This window comes from Neophocaena asiaeorientalis, unplaced genomic scaffold, assembly GCF_003031525.2.
Source record: "Neophocaena asiaeorientalis asiaeorientalis breed wild unplaced genomic scaffold, Neophocaena_asiaeorientalis_V1.1 scaffold155, whole genome shotgun sequence".
NCBI classification, from domain to species: domain Eukaryota; kingdom Metazoa; phylum Chordata; class Mammalia; order Artiodactyla; family Phocoenidae; genus Neophocaena; species Neophocaena asiaeorientalis.
In genome coordinates, this window is record NW_020173040.1 from 5,135,270 (window position 1) to 5,141,269 (window position 6,000).

The 6,000-nt window shown below is 39.4% G+C and overlaps 1 protein-coding gene across 20 annotated transcripts in view; it reads right to left on the reverse strand.

Moving 5' to 3' along the window:
- The window catches only part of MTHFS (methenyltetrahydrofolate synthetase), a 269,324-nt gene that overhangs the window by 262,476 nt on the left and 848 nt on the right, over nucleotides 1-6,000 (reverse strand). The window lies entirely within an intron of this gene.

Sequence of the window (6,000 nt, forward strand, 5' to 3'; positions counted from 1 at the left end):
CACATTAGAAATTTTAATAATCTCAGAACTTCCCCAGTCTCAGAAGTTAGCTCTTAGTTCCCTTTTTTTTTTCCTTCCTTTTCTGTTCTTCCCCGTTCTCCGAGCTAAGAAGGAAAAGTTACTACAGAAGTGACTTATAGGGCTTTCCTGGTGGTGCAGTGGTTAAGAATCCACCTGCCAATGCAGGGGACACAGGTTCGAGTCCTGGTCCGGGAAGATCCCACATGCCACAGAGCAACTAAGCCTGTGCACCACAACTACTGAGCCTGTGCTCTAGAGCCCGCGAGCCACAACAACTGAGCCCATGTGCCACAACTACTGAAGCCCGTGTGCCTAGAGCCTGTGCTCTGCAATAAGAGAAGCCACCACAATGAGAAGCTGACGCACCACAACAAAGAGTAGCTCCCGCTCGCCGCAACTAGAGAAAGCCTGCATGCAGCAATGAAGACCCAACGCAGCCAAAAATAAATTAATTAATTAATTTTTTTTAAGTGACATAAATACGAGTGCCAGAAAGACACAGGCACAGAAAGTCAAGTTATTCCTAATAAAAAGGGACACAGAAGTTAAGTAAATAGAGCACACCAAACCAGTGCTAATGAAGGAAGTTAACTCTACCTTTCCGAGCAGTTACATAGCTATTATCAGGCCTGAAGTGGGCAAAGCAAATGGAACTGTGAAACCCAGACGTTGGGCAGATCTGAGGCTTTTGGCACCCAAGTACTTTCTGGGAAAGTTAAATGTCTATCTTGTTCTGTTTAAAGCAGAACACAGTAAATCAGAAGCTGAATAAGCAGTAATAAACATGAGTTAAAATTCAGTGTGAGACTATGTATACACACTTATCTTTCTTTCTTCCTCAAATCGCACTTATATGACAGTAAAAAAGCACACAAAAAAGAAAGCCATGATAGCCCTGATAACAAGAGGATAGAGATTTGACTAGTTCCTGCAAGACAGAGTGGATGGGACAGTATTTACAGACAAAAGAGTAGCAGATCACAACACTTGGGGAACATGGGTGTAGGTCAGACAGAATCCATTCTTCCCATGGAATTCCAAAGTGACTAAAAAAGCAAAGGAAATCCCCATTAGCTATCACACCTTCCTTCATAAATATGTACAGACAGTAATGGTTCATCAAACATTTTAGAAAGCCAAAACACAAATTAGAAGGATTTTTTAAAAGGGGAATTGATACAGCCACTATGGAGAAGAGTACCTTAAAAAACTAAAAATAAAACTACCATATGACCCAGCAATCCCACTCCTAGGCATATACCCAGAGAAAACCATAATTCAAAAAGACACATGCACCCCAATGTTCATTGCAGCACTATTTACAAGAGCCAGGACATGGAAGCAACCTAAATGTCCATCAACAGAGGAATGGATAAAGAAGATGTGGTACATATATACAATGGAATATTACTCAACCATAAAAAGGAACGAAATTGTGCCATTTGCAGAGACGTGGATGGACCTAGAGACTATCATACAAAGTAAGGCAAAAAGAGAAAAATTAATGCATTTATGTGGAATCTATAAAAATGGTACAGATGAACTATTTGCAAAGCAGAAACAGAGACACAGATGTAGAGAACAAACATATGGATACCAAGGGGGAAAGGGGGAGGGGGTGGGAGGAATTGGGAGATTGGGGTTGACATATATACACTACTATGTATGCAACAGATAACTAAGGAGAACCTACTATATAGCACAGGGAACTTTACTCAGTGCTCTGTGGTGACCTAAATGGGAAGAAAATCCAAAAAAGAGGATACATGTATAAGCATGGCTGATTCACTTTGCTGTACAGCAGAAACTGACACAGCAGTGTAAAGCAACTATACTCCAATAGAAATAAATAAATAAATAAATGAAAATAAAAGAGAAGTTGGGTGGAGTGATCCAGCAGGAAAGTGAGATCATTATAATCCAGAGAACATGGATTTTTAAAAATTCTAATTAGTTTTCTCAGACAAGTTCAAGAAGATAGATGCATCTATAAAACAACAACAGGCTGCTTTGGAAAGAAAGCAATCGGAGAATTAAAAAATACCTGGAAATTAAAATTAACATTACCAAAATTAAAACAATTCAGGAGAAAGCCTCAAGTAGGGGAAAAAGACAAAGACGTGGGAAAAATAAGAAAAAATATTAAGAGACATAGAAGATCAATCTAGGATTTTTACTATTTGATTAACAGGAATTGCAGAAAGGAAAAGAAGTAATCAAAGACATAATAAGTAAAGATATCAGTCTTCAGATTGAATGGAGGTCATGGATGCTGAGCAGAGCAAGGAAAAATAATTTTAAACTTGAAATTCAAACTCTCAATCAGGTAAAAACATTTCCTAATGTATAAAGTATTAAAGAGTTTACCCTCATAGATATTTTCTCCCCAAAAGTTACTTGAGAATACAATCTAATAAGATAACAACAACAACAAAAGGGGCTTCCCTGGTGGCTCAGTGGTTAAGAATCTGCCTGCCAAAGCAGGGGACACAGGTTCGAGCCCTGGTCCGGGAAAATCCCACATGCCGCAGAGCAACTAAGCCCACGCGCACAGCTACTGAGCCTGCGCTCTAGAGCTCGCGAGCCACAACTACTGAAGCCCACGCGCCTAGAGCCCGTGCTCTGAAACAAGAGAAGCCCCCACAATGAGAAGCCCGTGCACCCCAACAAAGAGTAGCCCCCGCTCACCACAACTAGATAAAGCCTGCACACAGCAACGAAGACCCAACGCAGCCAAAAATAAAGAAAGAAAATAAAGAGAAAGAAGAAGGAAGGAAGAGGTCTAAGAGAGAAGATACTGGATTCAAAAAACAGCCCTAACTTAAAAGCAGAGAAAGAGGAACCCCAGGGCAATGGCTATAGCACAGACTCAAAGTCGACCAGACCAGAGGGAGCAGTGGACTAGAGTGCTTTCAAGAAGAAAGTGGATTTATTTTAACAAACACAATGAAAAAGAATCTATTGATAAGGCATATTCTTATTTTGCCAAAAAGGAAAAACAAAGGCAATCGGAAACTTGAACAGAGAGCTAAATTAGAAATTTATACTCCAAATAGGAAAATTAAGAATGCCATAATTTCGAGCAATTATAAAGCATAAGAAAAAAGAAAGTATTTGATATTAACACTTGAAATATTCCCCTCCTAGCCACACATGTCTAGCGACATTGAATTGTATATCCTCTTCTTACACATTCAATGATACAATTTGGTTCTGTAGTGAACACTATATATATAACCACAATACTGTAAATACTATTTACCTGAATTTCAAGTTTGGAAATCAGGCACAGAAAATGCTCAGTAGACTCATTACAGTTACAGAACAGAGCACAAATATTATAAAAACTTGACAATGTAAATATAACGATAAAGGTGTCACAAATTGGCAGATAGAATGGAAAACAAAATGAGTACTTGGCACTAATTTCCTCAACTTATTTGTTGAGGAGTCAAGATATGGCATAAAGTATAATTTCTTTACCATACATTACTTTTCTGATAAACTTGTAAATTATTAAAAAAGTGCCGTGTCAATAAGAATAAATTTGCCTTTTTTTAAATTATTGGGAGAAAGGCATCATTTAATACCTTTACTGTATTGAACATGTACTATGGCAAAACATTGTTCTAGTCCCAGTATGTTGATATTTTGGGCCTTGATCCATTGGTTGGTCATGAAATCAACAGTGGGTTACAATCAGCAAATGAAATAGAAAATATTAAAGTTCGTTTTATATAGTAAGAGTTGTCAAACACCTGGTTGTGAAACAGATTTTTTATATGAGTACATTTATTTGTATGGAGTAAAATGTGTTTATTACTGGGAGTCATGGGTCTGCTTTTGAATTTTTCTCTCCCTGATGCCAGCTCTCAGTTGTCAATCTACTGATATCAGTGGTTCTGTCTCTATATGGCTACTATTCCCACCTGGAGTTTTTTTTAATTCTAATCTACTATAGACAAACCAAACTGAACTCATCTTTATTGTCCCCATGCCCCTCCAAAATCTGCTCCAACTCTTACCTTCCTTGTGCCTAGTAACGTTCAAAACCCTTTATCCGCAGCTCTAAAGTTTGGAATCATAGGTGGCTCCCCTTTTCCAGTACTCTCTAATCTCCATCCAGTTAATTGCCAAGTCCCGCTGATTCTCACTACATAGTCTCCCATTCACCTGCTATTCCCCCTCACCTTCACTGCCCATGCCCTCGTTTACATCTTTATTACCCCTCACCCAAATTATCACAACAGCCCCTTACTGGTCTCCATGTATTTTTTTCTCATTCTTCCACCCCCAACCTATTTTCCAAAAATGCTGCCAATATTCTCTTCCTAAAGGATATATCAAAAATATGTGAAGCACTCAATGCATCCCTTAACACACTGCTTTAACCTTCACAATAGGTCTTCAAGGATGACATTATCCTTTTACAGATAAGGAACCAGAGGCTCAGAAAGATTAGAGGACTTGTCCAAGGCCATATGCAGCTAAAACACAGTGGAGCCAGATTAAATCCAGAGCTAAGGAGTTCCAAAACCCATGTTAAATTGTCTTTCCTTCTCTTGCCAAAATATTCCTGCACATGTTCACCCACCCTATCTTCCCTTCACCTGACAAAATTCATCTTGTACTACAAAATATTTCTCAAACTTCTCCCTATAGAAAGAAAGCCTTCTGATTCCCCCTCCCCTAAGCTAGGTTTCTACAGCTTTGGTGTTTACCTTTACCCTATACCTCAAAGCACTGCAATTCTTTATTCACATGTCTGTTTCCTCTTGAAGACTCTCTGCTCCCTCAGAGTAACAATTCTACCCTAATATTTATTTATTTGGCTGCGCTGGGTCTTTAGTTGCAGCACGTGGGATCTTTTAGTTGCGGCATACGGGCTCTTAGTTGCAGCATGCAGGATCTAGTTCCCTGACCAGTGATCGAACCCGGGCCCCCTGCATTGGGAGCGCAGAGTCTTAACCACTGGACCACGAGGGAAGTCCAACAAGCCTATCTTTTTCATTCCTACAACCCACTACATAGCAAAGTATGGCCCACAGTATGAGTTCAATATATGTGAATTAATCAGCTAAACTTTAAGCACCTAGAGAGTAAGGATAAGATCCTATACTTCTCTACATCTACTAAAGCAACTAATGCCTTCCTCATATAGCTAAAAGTACTGAGTTTGAATAAATAAGCTAACATCTGCATAGATCCCCTCCTGCACACCTATGTATATGGAGAGGGGAATGAAATGCTTGTATTTGCTTTACTGCTTTAACCCATAGGAACCTTGAATTTGAGAAACTAACGGATGATAGACTAGTGAAGGATAATTAAGAAATTCTTACGGCATATCTAATTTCAAGGGACATCAAGGAAAAGAACTCCCATGCTAATTTCCGAATATAACATTGGTATCTATGTCAGAGACAGGATGCTGGGGAAGAGGGATCATTAGTTTGACTTAGAATTACTAACATTTACTTATTCACGGGACATCAATTTTTTTTCCTTCGGGCGTCCAACAAAAACCAGTCTCCCACACACGTGCCTTCAGGACAGGATCTGTCCGCCATTTTACTGATACGAAAACTGGCATTACATGAACTTGTATTATACTACAAGGTAGTATATGACAAGTCAGTCTGCGAAAGTTAACAAAATCGAGGTATTATAACCAACAAGCACGAAACTGGACGCATTCCCCTAATTTCTCTCTTCTGCTTCCTATCTTCTTGGGCAGCCTAAGTATGAGAATCAGTTCTTTCATTAATTCAAAAAAGCATTTAATGTTCATCTACTAAGTGACAGGAGAAGGCTAGGCCCTGAGGCTACGGAGACAGGGCTCTTGCCCTCCACAGGCTCAGTGAAGGGCTTCCATCCTTGAGCATCTCTGCACCCCATTTTGGGCTCCCTCGTCTGAAGTAATTGCATCTTTCTCTGTTCATTTTACTGCTATGACTGGACTCTTTTTTTTTTTTTTTT